Below are 12,703 nucleotides of genomic sequence, written 5' to 3' on the forward strand. Positions count from 1 at the left end.
GGCGTCTCCCTCAGGATCAGGGTGCTCAAGTTGCTTATCCAGTTTTACAAAGCTAATGAGTAGCAAACCTGAGATTCCAGGTTACATCTGTCTGACTACAAAGCACACAGTGTTTCCACTTACACTACTCTTCTCTCAGTGAATACATAGAATTGTATATATATTTATTTTATATTATTTTATGTTTATGGTTAGCATAAACTTGCCTAGAGATGAATTTTTCTAAAGCATTAAAAATGTTTGGCGGGGCACGGTGGCTCATACTTGTAATCCCAGCACTTTGGGACGCCGAGGCAGGCAGATCACGAGGTCAGGAGTTCAAGACCAGCCTGACCAACATGGTGAAACCCCATCTCTACTAAAAATACAAAAATTAGCCAGGTGTGGTGCTGCGCGCTTGTAATCCCAGCTACTCAGGAGACTGAGGCAGGAGAATTGCTTGAACCCGGGAGGCAGAGGTTGCAGTGAGCAGAGATGACACCACTGTACTGCAGCCTGGGCAACAAAGCAAGACTCCATCTCAAAAGAAAAAAAAAAGTTTGTTTTCTGTTGTAGCGTAAGTTACCTTCATTCCAACTTTTTCCTAGGATTGTTCATCCTAATCAATTTTCTTAATAGATAGGGATAGTTAAATATTTTTCATTCTTGGTTTGTGATAATAAATTCCAAGTTTTAGTTCATATTTTTAAAAGCACACAAAGTAGAAGTTACGTCTCAACAACACTGTCTGAAGAAAATAATCTGGTGGATATGCTAGTATTACTAATAGACCTATGGAGAGCATTTCTTTCATTTGTTAATTTATTCACAGTTTAATGGGGTACAGGGACATACATTTGTAAATAACAATAAAGATTTATGCAAGGACCTATGTAAGTTCAGAGAAACATGATGAAGGAAGTGTGAGTCAAAGACAAATTCATAGAGAGAAATGCTGTATTTGAGTCTTAAACCATGAATCTGAATTTATCAGGTGACCAAGGCACTATTTTTTTTGTTTTTTTTTTTTTTCGAAAGCTCTCCTCTTTTTTTAAGAGACAGGATCTCACTCCAGGCTGGAGTGCAATGATGCCTTCATAGCTCACTGCCACCTCAAACTCTTGGCCTCAAGTAATCCTCCCACCTCAGCCCCCGAGTAGGACTATACGTGCACATCACGATGCTCAGCTAATTATCAATTTTTTGTAGAGATAGGGTCTTGCTATTTTGCCCAGGCTCATCTTGAATTTCTGGCCTCAAGGAATCCTGCCTCGGCCTCCTACAATGCTGGAATTATAGATTTGAGCCACCACGTTCAGCCTGCTCAAGATTATTAAAGATTATCAGAGCCCAAATTACCAGCAGACTTGGAATTTTGAGGAGTCTCTGAAAGAAGGGAGATGGGATCAAATTGGCAGAGTAATAATTCAGGCTCAGAAGTGATAGATGGAGTAGGGGAGTAGGAGGCAGGGGTGGAGATGGCATAGTGTCCTAGAACAACTATAAAGGATAACTTTTGGGGAATGGACTTTGAAGCCTCTGGTTGGGTTGGCTCCTTCCCTCATTCATTCTTCAAAGCCAAGGGTACCCCAGAATGGCATTTGCCCCTAGTACAGTGACTTTGGAAACTTGGGGCCAATAAGCCAGGCAGTACCCCAATGGCTACACTGTGTCCAGGAAAGGAAGCCTCATTTCACACTCAGAATGTTAGCTACTGGCATACCCTGTCCAGGATTACATTTTATCCTTCGCTCACAATCACTAGAGCAAACTATGATAAACAGAAGTGGCATCATACACAGAGAACAGGAAATAACAAGATGAGAACAAAATAAGGAACAATTAGCCAGGTGCGGTGGCTCACACCTGTAATCCCAGCACTTTGGGAGGCCGAGGCGGGTGGATCACAAGGTCAGGAGATTGAGACCATCCTGGCTAACATGGTGAAACCCCATCTCTACTAAAAATACAAAAAATTAGCCGGGTGTGGTGGCAGGCGCCTGTAGTCCCAGCTACTCGGAAGGCTGAGGCAGGAGAATGGTGTGAACCTGGGAGGCAGAGCTTGCAGTGAGCTGAGATGGTGCCACTGCACTCCAGCCTGGGTGACAGAGCAAGACTTCATCTCCAAAAACAAAAAAAAGGAACAACCAAATGCCCAAAGAAGACCAGTACCATGAAAGCATGACACCAGTCAACAAACAAAAAGCAAGTAGTTATCGGAGTAAACAGAGGAGGATCTTTGAAATGATAATTATTAATAATTAGTGCATCCTGGTGTGGTGTCAGGCATTCTTCTAAGCACCTCACATATTTTTTTAAAATTTAGTTTGTATACAGAATATCCCCAGAGGAATAGGAGAGACTATTGTAATGATGAAAAAGAACCAGTTAAATAGGTTGTTACCATTTAAAAAAAATTATGCCCCCGTGGTGGCTCATGTCTGTAATCCCAACATTTTGGGAGGCCAAGGTGGGCGGATCACTTGAGCTCATGAGTTTGAGACCAGCCTGGGAAACATGGCGAAACCTCATCTCCACAAAAAATAACAAAAATTAGCTGGGGGTAGTGGTACACACCTGCAGTCCCAGCTACTCAGGAGGCTGAGGTGGGAGGATGGCTTCAGCCCAGGAGGCAGAGGTTGCAGTGAGCTGAGATCATGCCATTGCACTCCAGCCTGGACATAGAGCGAGACCTTGTCTCCAAAAAATAAATACAATATAATACAATATAATTTAAAAAGTAAAAGGTGGACTAAAGAGTGAATGGACTTCTTCAATGAAGAGCAAGCTAGCAAAACTGGAACAGTAAGCTAAAGAGTTACTCCAAAAGAACAAAGATAATCGTGGAGAGTGATTTCAGAGACATGTAAAACAAATGCAGGGATTCCAGTATCTCATAGTTCTAAAGAGAGAGACATGAGATAATTTTAGGGAGGAAATATTAAAGAAGTGATAGAAGAAAAGTCCATGGCTGGGCACAGCGACTTACACCTGTAATCCCAGCACTTTGGGAAGCTGAGGCAGTAGGATTGCTTGAGCCCAGAAGTTTAAGACTAGCTTGGGCAACACAGTGAGACCCTGTCTCTATTTTTAAATACATATGTATTTTTAAAATGTTATAAAGAAAATTTCCTGGTATTAACTGTGGTGTAATTTGTAAGATTTATTTAATGTCATTTGCATCTAAAAAAGGAGCAAACATTATTTTAGTGCATCTTATTTTTTATTGCCACATTGCATCAAAAATTTCATCACTTCATGTGTTTCTAAATTGCATATTTATGTTTGCATAATTGTGCTTATTTTAAAACTTTATATATATATATATATATTTAATAGAGATGGGGTCTCAGTATGATGGGGTCTCACTGTGTTCAAGACTGGTCAGTCATGAACTCCTGGCTTCAAGCAGCCCTCCCACCTTGGCCTCCCAAAGTGCTATGATTGTAGGTGTGAGCTACCATGCCCAGCCTAAACTTTTTATTTTGAAATAAAGGTAGACTGGCTGGGTGTGGTGGCTCACGCCTGTAATCTTAGCACTTTGGGAGGCCGAGGCGGGCGGATCACCTGAGGTCAGGAGTTTGAGACCAACCTGGCCAACATGGCAAAACCCCATCTCTACTAAAAATAGAAAAATTAGCCAAGTGTGGAGACGGGCTACTCCCAGCTACTCAGGAGGCTGAGGCAGGATAATTGCTTGAATCCAGGAGGCAGAGGTTGCCGTGAGCCGAGACCACAACATTGCACTCCAGCCTGGGAGACGGAGCAAGATTCCATCTCAAATGAATAAAGTTAGACTTGCCGAAAAGTACAAATACCTTCACATAGCGTCCCCTAATGTCAACGTCTTACATAATTATAGTATAATTATCAAAATTAATAAACGTAAGTACAATACCATTGGCTAAATAACAAATACACTTCATATAAATGAGGAGCGAAAACAAGTCAGTGGGAATGCTTAACCTATATAGATAGAATAAAGTAGATGGGTAGCTACTACATCTTTATTTCTACAACTGGTCTTGTAAACTACAACATCCTTCATTATCTATTCCATCTTCATATTGCCAGCATCTGCAGCTGGTTAACAAACTTCCAGTTAAGAGGAACCATTCTTGGATTTTCTGGGTAGCACATGTCTCCCTTGGATAAAGAGTTCTACATAGGCAAAGCTCAAAGTTGTGAAAATAGAAAGCGAAACATTTTGTGAGTGCATCAGTGGGTATCATAGTGGGCGGTGTTTGTCTCAAGCCTGGGTTTCCCAGCAGATATAGATAAGGGAAAAACAGCGCTTTATGTTGGTTGCTGGTTCACAGCACATTGCTGTAGCACAGGAGTTGGCATACTTTTTTCTGTAAAGGACCAGATAATACATATTCCAAGCTTTAAAGACCACATGTGATTGATGTCTGTCATGTATCCTTTTTTGTTGTTATTGTTGCAACCCTTAAAAAGTGTAAAAAAAATTCTTAAAAACTGTCCAAAACTAGGATTTAGGCCATATTTGCCCTCAGACTATAATTTGCTAATCTCTGCTGTAGGGCAACATCCTAACTTTGCAAAGCATTCCTTCCCTGCTGGCAAACAAAAGACACATACACACAAATATTCATTGCAGCACTGTTCACAATAGCAAAGACATGGAATCAACCTAAATGCCCATCAATGACAGACTGGATAAAGAAAATGTGGTACATATACACCATGGAATAGTATGTGGCCATAAAAAGAATGAGATCATGTCTTTTGCAGGAACATGGATGGAGCTGGTGGCCATTATTCTTAGTAAACTAATGCAGGAACAGAAAACCAAATACTGCATGTTCCCACTTACAGGTGAGAGCTAAATGATGAGAACACATGGACACACAGAGAGGAACAACAGACACTGGGGCCTACTTGAGGATGGAAGGTGGCAGGAGGGAGATGAGCAGAAAAAATAACTATTTGCTTAGTATCCGGGTGACAAAATAATCTGAACAACAAACCCGTGACATGAGTGTACCTATATAACAAACCTCACATGTACCCCGGATCTAAAATAAAAGTTAAAACAAAATTTATTGGGGCATGCCAGGTGCAGTGGCTCATGCCTATAATCCAGCACTTTGGGAGGTCGAGGCGGGCAGATCACCTGAGGTTTAGAGTTTGAGACCAGTCTGGACAACATGGAGAAACCCCATCTCCACTAAAAATACAGAAATTAGCTGAGTGTAGTGGTGCATGTCTGTAATCCCAGCTGCTTGGGAGGCTGAGGCAGGAGAATCGCTCAAACCCAAGAGGCAGAGGTTGCAGTAAACTGAGACCGGCCACTGCACTCCAACCTGGGTGACAGAATGAGACTGTCTTAACAAAAAAAATTATTGCCAACTCAATCCTATTTGGTTTCAGTCACCAGTTGAGTCTAGTTTTTAATTAATCAACTAAGCATAACCAGAACACTTAAAGCTACCTGAACTAGTACCAGAATCTTAGATAAATGTTCTCATATCAATACATTCAGCCCAATCTAAAATTATGTTCCTTTTTCCTTGATCTTGCATCTTCAAGAGTGTATTTCTACATATATTCTCCAGCTTTTTGCCAATACAGTTTAGCAAAATCTTGCCATTCTTTTGGCATGTAATCCTTCTCTTCCCAAACTTACTTTATTGTTGATCCTTTACAGCAGCAGTCCCCAACATATTTGGCACCAGGGACTGGTTCCATGGACCAGTTTGGGGGGTTGGTGGGGAGGGGTGGGGGTGGGATGATTCAAGCTCATTACATTTATTGTACACTTTATTTCTATTATTATTACATTGTAATATATAAGGCAATAATTATACAACTCACCATAATGTAGAATCAGTGGAATCCCTGAGCTTGTTTTCTTACAACTAGATGGTCCCATCTGGGGGTGATGTTAGACAGCGACAGATCATCAGGCATTAGATTCTCATAAGGAGCATGGAACCTAGATCCCTCGCATGTACAGTTCACAATAGGGTTTGTGCTCCTGTGAGAATCTAATGCCACTGCTCATCTGACAGGAGGCAGAGTTCAGGCGGTCATACAAGCAATGGGGAATGGCTATAAATACAGATGAAGCTTCCCTCACTCACCTGCCACTCACCTCCTGCTATGCAGCCTGGTCCTAACAGGCTGGGCACCTCTGCCTTACAGCATGTGAGGATCTGACTCAATGTACAGGTCTGGAGTTAGTTATAGGAGATAGGATATAGAAGAGGAAAATTGCCATCCCTGTGCAAGATGAGACCTTTATTATCTATTATTGTGTGACACGTTACCCAAAATTTAGCAACTGAAAATAACAAGCAACATCTCACAGTTTCTTTAGGTCAGGAATCTAGAATTGGCCTAGGTGGGTGATTCTGGCTCAGGTTATCTCATAACATTGGTGTAAAGATGTCACCTGGGGCTTGACTGGGGTTGGAGGATCTGCTTTCAATATGGTTCACTCACATACTTGGCAAGTTTGTGCTGGGTCTTGGTAGCAGGCCTCAGTTCCATGCCATTTGAACTTGTCTGTAGTGTCTTTACAACATGGCATCTGGCTTTCTCTAGATCTAAGGCAGAAATGACAGTATCTTTTATGACCTAGCCTCAGAAGTCATACAACATCATGTCTGCAGTACTCTATAGGTTACACAGGTCAACGCCATTGAGTATTGGAGGAGGCTACATAAGGGCATTTAATACTAGAAAGTGGAGATCACTGGGGCCTTCTTGGAGACTGATTACTGAAGGATAACAATATGGTTTTTGATATGGCTTTTCTGTGTCCCCACCCATATCTCATCTTGAATTGTAGGGACCAGTTGGAGATAATTGAATCATGGGGGCAGTTTCCTCCATGCTGTTCTTGTGATAGTAAATTCTCATGAGATCGGATGGTTTTATAAGGGGCTTCTCCTTTCACTTGGCTCTCATTCTTCTGTCTCCTGCTGCCTGTGAAGAAGGATGTGTTTGCTTCCCCTTCCACCATGACTGTAAGTTTCCTGAGAGGTCCCCAGCCCTGCAGAACTGTGAGTCAATTAAACCTCTTTTCTTTATAAATTACCTAGTCTCGGGTATGTCGTTATAGCAGCATGAGAATGGACTAATACAGTTTTCAACAAAGGCAAGACCAGCCTCATCAGAGGAGTAAACAGGCTGCTTCTGTAGGCATGGGACATTCAATAGATTTGGGGAGCATAGGATACCATTTTCATAGTCCTACTCTTTTTCAGTCACTGCCCTAACTTCCACATCAGAGATCAAGTAAAATCATTAATTCTACTTTGGTCATAATTCAGCATTCTACTGAATCAGATTCTGCTTCTAATTTTTGGTGTTTTAGACTTGTGGCTTTAAGGGATTTTTTAGGGCAATCATGGAAAATCCCTGGTTTTCTGAAGTGCTGAGTTAAAAATTTGAAATCTTGGGCCTATAATTTTCTTCAACTTTTCTAGCATAGTTAGAAGCAAGCAGCACAACCCCTGCCCTTATATTCCTTGTACCCTCCATAATAGTCCCTCCCAGCAGCCAGTTGGTCCACCAAAACCTTGCCTTTTCCTTTTCAAATGTTAAAAAAAAAAATTGTTTTTTGTTTTTTTCAGATATAGTCTTGCTCTGTCACCCAGGCTAGAGAGCACTGGTGTGGTCATAGCTCACTGCAGCCTTCATGTCCTGTGCTTAAGCGATTCTCTTACCTCAGCCTCCTAGGTAGCTAAGACTATAGGCACATGCCACCACACCTGAATTTTATTATTATTATTGTTTTGAGACAGAGTCTTGCTCTGTCGCCCAGACTGGAATGCATTGGCACAATCTCAGCTCACTGCAACCTCTGCCTTCTGGGTTCAAGCAATTTTCCTGCCTCAACCTCCCAAGCAGCTGGAATTACAGGCGCATGCCACCATGCCCAGCTAATTTTTGTATTTTCAGTAGAGATGGGGTTTCACCATGTTGGCCAGCTGGTCTTGAACTCCTGGTCTCAAGCAATCCACCTGTCTCGGCCTCCCAAAATGCTGGGATTGCAGGCATGAGCCACCACACCAGGCCTATTATTATTTTTTTGTGCAGATAGGGGTCTCACTATGTTGCCCAAGATGGTCTCAAACTCCTGGCCTCAAGTACTTCTCCCACCTCAGCTTCCCAAAGCCCTGGACTACAGATGTGAACCACTTCACCCAGCCCCAAAGCCTTGACTTTAATAAACACTTCATTCCAGGTGACCAGAGATGATCCTTTATATATATATATATATATATATATATATATATATATATATTTATTTATTTATTTATTTGGAGATGGAGTTTTGCTCTTGTCACCCAGGCTGGAGTGCAATGGTGTGATCCCAGCTCACTGCAACCTCCTCCTCCCAGGTTCAAGCGATTCTCCTGCCTCAGCCTCCCAAGTAGCTGGGATTACAGGCGCCCGCCACCATGCCCAGCTAATTTTTGTATTTTTAGTAGAGATGGGGTTTTGCCATGTTGGTCAGGCTGGTCTTAAACTCCTGACCTCATATAGTCCACCTGCTTGGCCTCCCAAAGTGCTGGGATTACAGGCGTGAGCCACCATACCTGGCCAAGTTTTCTCTAATAGTAACAAGCTCCTCACTGCCTTCAGATACAACTGGAAAGTTCATAGCTTACAGCTTTTCTTATTTCTGCATCAATCCATGTTCAGTTGCATAACAGAGAATCTGGTCAAGTTTAAGCATACAGGGATTTAAAGCAAGGAATTGAGTTTGTACAAAACTACTGAAAGGACTAGAGGAGCAAAGCTGTAGGTCCAACTCCTTGGAAAAACTTCCACCACTCACAACTCTCTACCATGATTAGAAAATCTCCCACTGGACTGGCACAGTGGCTTACACCTGTAATCCCAAAACTTTGGGAGGCTGAGGCAGGAGGACCGCTTGAGCACAGGAGTTTGAGACCAGTCTGGGCAACATAGTGAAACCCCATCTCTAAAAAAAAAAAAAGAAAAAAAAAGGCAGGAGTGTTGGGGCACACCTGTCGTCCAAGCTACTCCCGTGGCTGAGGTGTAAGGACCACTTGAGCCTGGGAGGTTGAAGTTACAGTGCACCATGATTGTAATACTGTACTCCAGCCTGAGCCACAGAGTGAAACCCTGTCTCGAAAGAAAGAGAAAAGAATAGCTCCTGCCACCATTGCTGTAGGATTCTGCTGCCATTTTTGCTCTCCACACAACTTACTACCTCTTCTGCTGCTGCTCTTATAGGAAACTACTTGCTCCAGAATTATACAAATCACCTCTGCCAATCCACATAGGAAATTAGAGTCCATGCATCTTTCCTCTCTCCTGACATGACTCGGTTCTGAATTCATTTCTCACAGGATGTATTGAACCAAATCATGGCAGGAATGCTAACTGAAAGGGATTCTGGTAAATGTCACTTGTTAGCTTTCCAGCTTCTGCAGATTAGAAAGGGATTGAGCGTCGGTCTACAGCTCTCAAAACATTTTGTTCAGATCAAATATTGTACTATAGAATTGGTTAGTAGAATTGATTATATTAGATTGAGACTTCTTTTAAAACAGAGATAACATTTTATTCATATTTAGAATACCCAGCATTTACCAGTGCCTCCCTCAAATGCAATGCCACAAACACAATACTATTTATGAACTTGTATTAATATTTACTAAGAACCTTTATGTATGTAAGTAAAGACTCATCCTTGCATGATTCCCTTTTTCCGCCAGATGCTACTCGTTGCCTTCACTCAACCACTGGCTGAAACGGAAATTTCCTCCGCATTATTTCTTATCACATCTTAGAAAACACCATCGTGATTGGAAAGATTAAGGATTTAGGTATCAGACAAATTTGTGTTTGAATTTTGGCTTATCCATTTACTAGCTATGTAATCATGGGTAAGTTATTAATGCCTCTAAACCTTAGCCATACTATTAGGATAGAGTAATACTTAACCTCACGAAGTTGTGAGGATAATGTGAGATAGTGTATGAAAGTACCTGGCACATAGTAGACACTTTATAATATTATTAAAATGTCTTCCTCCACCTTATAAATATAATGTTGGAATTGGAAAGAATGTAAGAGTTTATCTAGTCCAGCTGCATAATACTAATAAGCTGAAAGCCAAAGGAGGTGAAGTTTCATGTCTCCCGTTTCTACCTGCTCCAGTTTATCTGGCTCATCTCCTATACATGTTGATATACTATGTCCTATATATTGGCACAGTTGCACCTCAGATCCCTGATAGAAGCTTATTTTAGTAGATTTTCTTATCTTCCCTTTGAGTGAGACTAAATGTGTATCTTCCCTGTTCCACTGGCCCAGAATAGCTTTCTTGTCTTGATCATTGTATCAAGGTCAACTCATTCCTATATGCCTTCTGCTGAAAGGGAAGTTTTCATCCCAACATTCTGGAATCCAAGTGATATGGTTAGGCTTTGTGTTCCCACCTAAATCTCATCTTGAATTATAATCCCCATAATCCCCACATGTCAAGGGAGGAACCCAATGGGAGGTGATTGGATCATGGGGGCAGTCTTCCCCATGCTGTTCTTGTGATCATGAGGAAGTTCTCAAGAGATCTGATGGTTTTATAAACATCTGGCATTTCCCCTGCTCACTATTCTCTCTCCTGCTGCTATGCGAAGAAGGTCCTTGTTTTCTCTTCACCTTCCACCATGATTATAAGTCCTGAGGCCTCCCCAGCCATGTGGAACTGTGAGTCAATTAAACCTTTTTCCTTTATAAATTACCCAGTCTTGGGTAATATTCTTTATAGCAGTGTGAGAGAACAGACTAATACAGTGAATTGGTACCAAGAGTTTGGGGTACTGCTATAAAGATACTTGAAAATTTGGAAGCGACTTTGGGACTGGGTAACAGGCAGATGTTGGAACAGTTTGGAGGGCTCAAAGGAAGACAGGAAGATGTAAGAAAGTTTGAAACTTCCTAGAGACTTGTTGAATGGTTTTGACCAAAATACTGATAATGATGTGGACAATGAAGTCCAGGCTGAGGTGGTCTCAGATGGCGATGAGGAACTTCTTGGGAACTGGAGCAAAGGGTCACTCCTCCTATGCTTTAGCAAAGAGACTGCTGGCATTTTGCCACTGCCTTAGAGATCTGTGAAACTTTGAACTTGAGAGAGATGATGTAAGACATCTGGCAGAAGACATTTCTAAGTAGCAAAGCATTCAAGAGGTGACCTGGTTGATTTTGAAAGTGTTCAGTCTTATACATTCACAAAGAGATAATTTGAAATTGGAACTTATTTTTAAAAGAGGATCACGCCTATAATCCCAGCACTTTGGGAGGCCAAGGCAGGCAGATCACTTGAGGTCAGGGGTTTGAGACCAGCCTGGCCAACATGGCGAAACCCTGTCTCTATGAAAAATACAAAAATTAGCCAGGCATGGTGGTGGGTGCCTGTAATCCCAGCTACTACTCTGGAGGCTCAGGTGAATCACTTGAACCCAGGAGGTGGAGGTTGCAGTGAGCTGAGATCATGCCACTGCACTCTAGCTTGGGTGACAGAGTGAGACTCCATCTCAAAAAAAAGAAAAGGGCAACAGAGTGTAAAAATGTGGAAAATTTGCAGCCTGACCATGTAGTAGAAAAGAAAAAACCATTTATGGGGAGGAATTCAAGCCAGCTGCAGAAATTTGCATGAGTAACCAGAAGCCAAATGTTAATAGCCAGGATGATGGGGCAAATGTCTCCAGGACATGTCAGAGACCTTCATGGCAGCCCCTCCCATCACAGACCTGGAGGCCTAGGAGGAAAAAATGGTTTTGTGGGCCAGGCCCCACTGCTGCTCTATGTAGGCTTGGGACTTGGCACCCTGCATCCTAGCTGTGGCTGAAAGGGGCCAAGGTACAGCTTGGGTCGTGGCTTCAGAGGGTGCAAGCGCCAAGTCTTGGCAGCTTCCATGTGGTGTTGGGCCTTCGGGTGCACAGAAAACAAGTGAGGTTTGGGAACCTCTGCCTAGATTTCAGAGGATACATGGAAATGCCCAAATGTCCCGCAGAAATCTTCTGCAGGAGCAGAGCTCTCACAGAGAACCTCTGCTAGCGCAGTGCAGAAGGGAAATGTGAAGTTGGATTTCTCATGTAGAGTTCCCGCTAGGGCACTGTCTAATGGAGCTGTGAGAAGAGGGCCACCATCCTCCAGACAGGTTGCACCATTAGCCTGGAAAAGCCGCAGACACTCAATGCCAGCCATGAAAGCAGCTAGGGCGGGGGCTATACCCTGCAAAGCCACAAGGGTAGGGCTGCCCAAGGCCATGGGAGCCCACCTTTTTCATCAGCATGACCTGGATGTGAGACATGGAGTCACAGGACATCCTTTTGGAGCTTAAAGATTTAATGACTGCCCTGCTGGTTTTCAGACTTGCATGGGGCCTGTAACCCCTTTGTTTTGGCCAATTTCTCCTATTTGAAATGGAAGCATTTATCCAATGCCTATACCCCCATAGTATCTTGGAAGTAATTAACTTGCTTTTGATTTTATAGGCTACTAGGCAGGAGTGGCATGCCTTGTCTCAGATGGGACTTTGAACTTGGACTTTTGGTTTAATGCTGGAATGAGTTAAGACTTTGAGGTACTGTTGGGAAGACATGATTATGTTTTGAAATGTGAGAAAAAGACTTGGGAGGGGCCAGGGGCGGAATGATATGGAGGCTTTGTGTTCCCACACAAATCTCATCTTGAATTGTAATCCCCATAA

At 42.5% G+C, this 12,703-nt stretch overlaps 1 non-coding gene across 5 annotated transcripts in view; it reads left to right on the forward strand.

The window, feature by feature from the left end:
- Positions 1 to 12,703, forward strand: part of LOC705269 (uncharacterized) — a 44,091-nt gene that overhangs the window by 16,037 nt on the left and 15,351 nt on the right. Inside the window, exons 3-5 of one of the 5 annotated variants that reach the window (XR_013404007.1) lie at positions 6,942 to 7,010; positions 9,702 to 9,872; positions 10,629 to 10,695. The exons of 1 other annotated variant lie outside the window; for it this stretch is intronic. This is a non-coding gene — a transcript (uncharacterized LOC705269). Of the gene's footprint in view, positions 1 to 4,734; positions 4,819 to 6,941; positions 7,011 to 9,701; positions 9,873 to 10,628; positions 10,696 to 12,703 lie in introns of all 5 variants that reach the window. 3 more of the 5 variants (XR_013404009.1, XR_013404008.1, XR_013404006.1) reach the window with 3 other exon arrangements.

This window comes from Macaca mulatta, chromosome 14 (genome assembly GCF_049350105.2).
Source record: "Macaca mulatta isolate MMU2019108-1 chromosome 14, T2T-MMU8v2.0, whole genome shotgun sequence".
NCBI classification, from domain to species: domain Eukaryota; kingdom Metazoa; phylum Chordata; class Mammalia; order Primates; family Cercopithecidae; genus Macaca; species Macaca mulatta.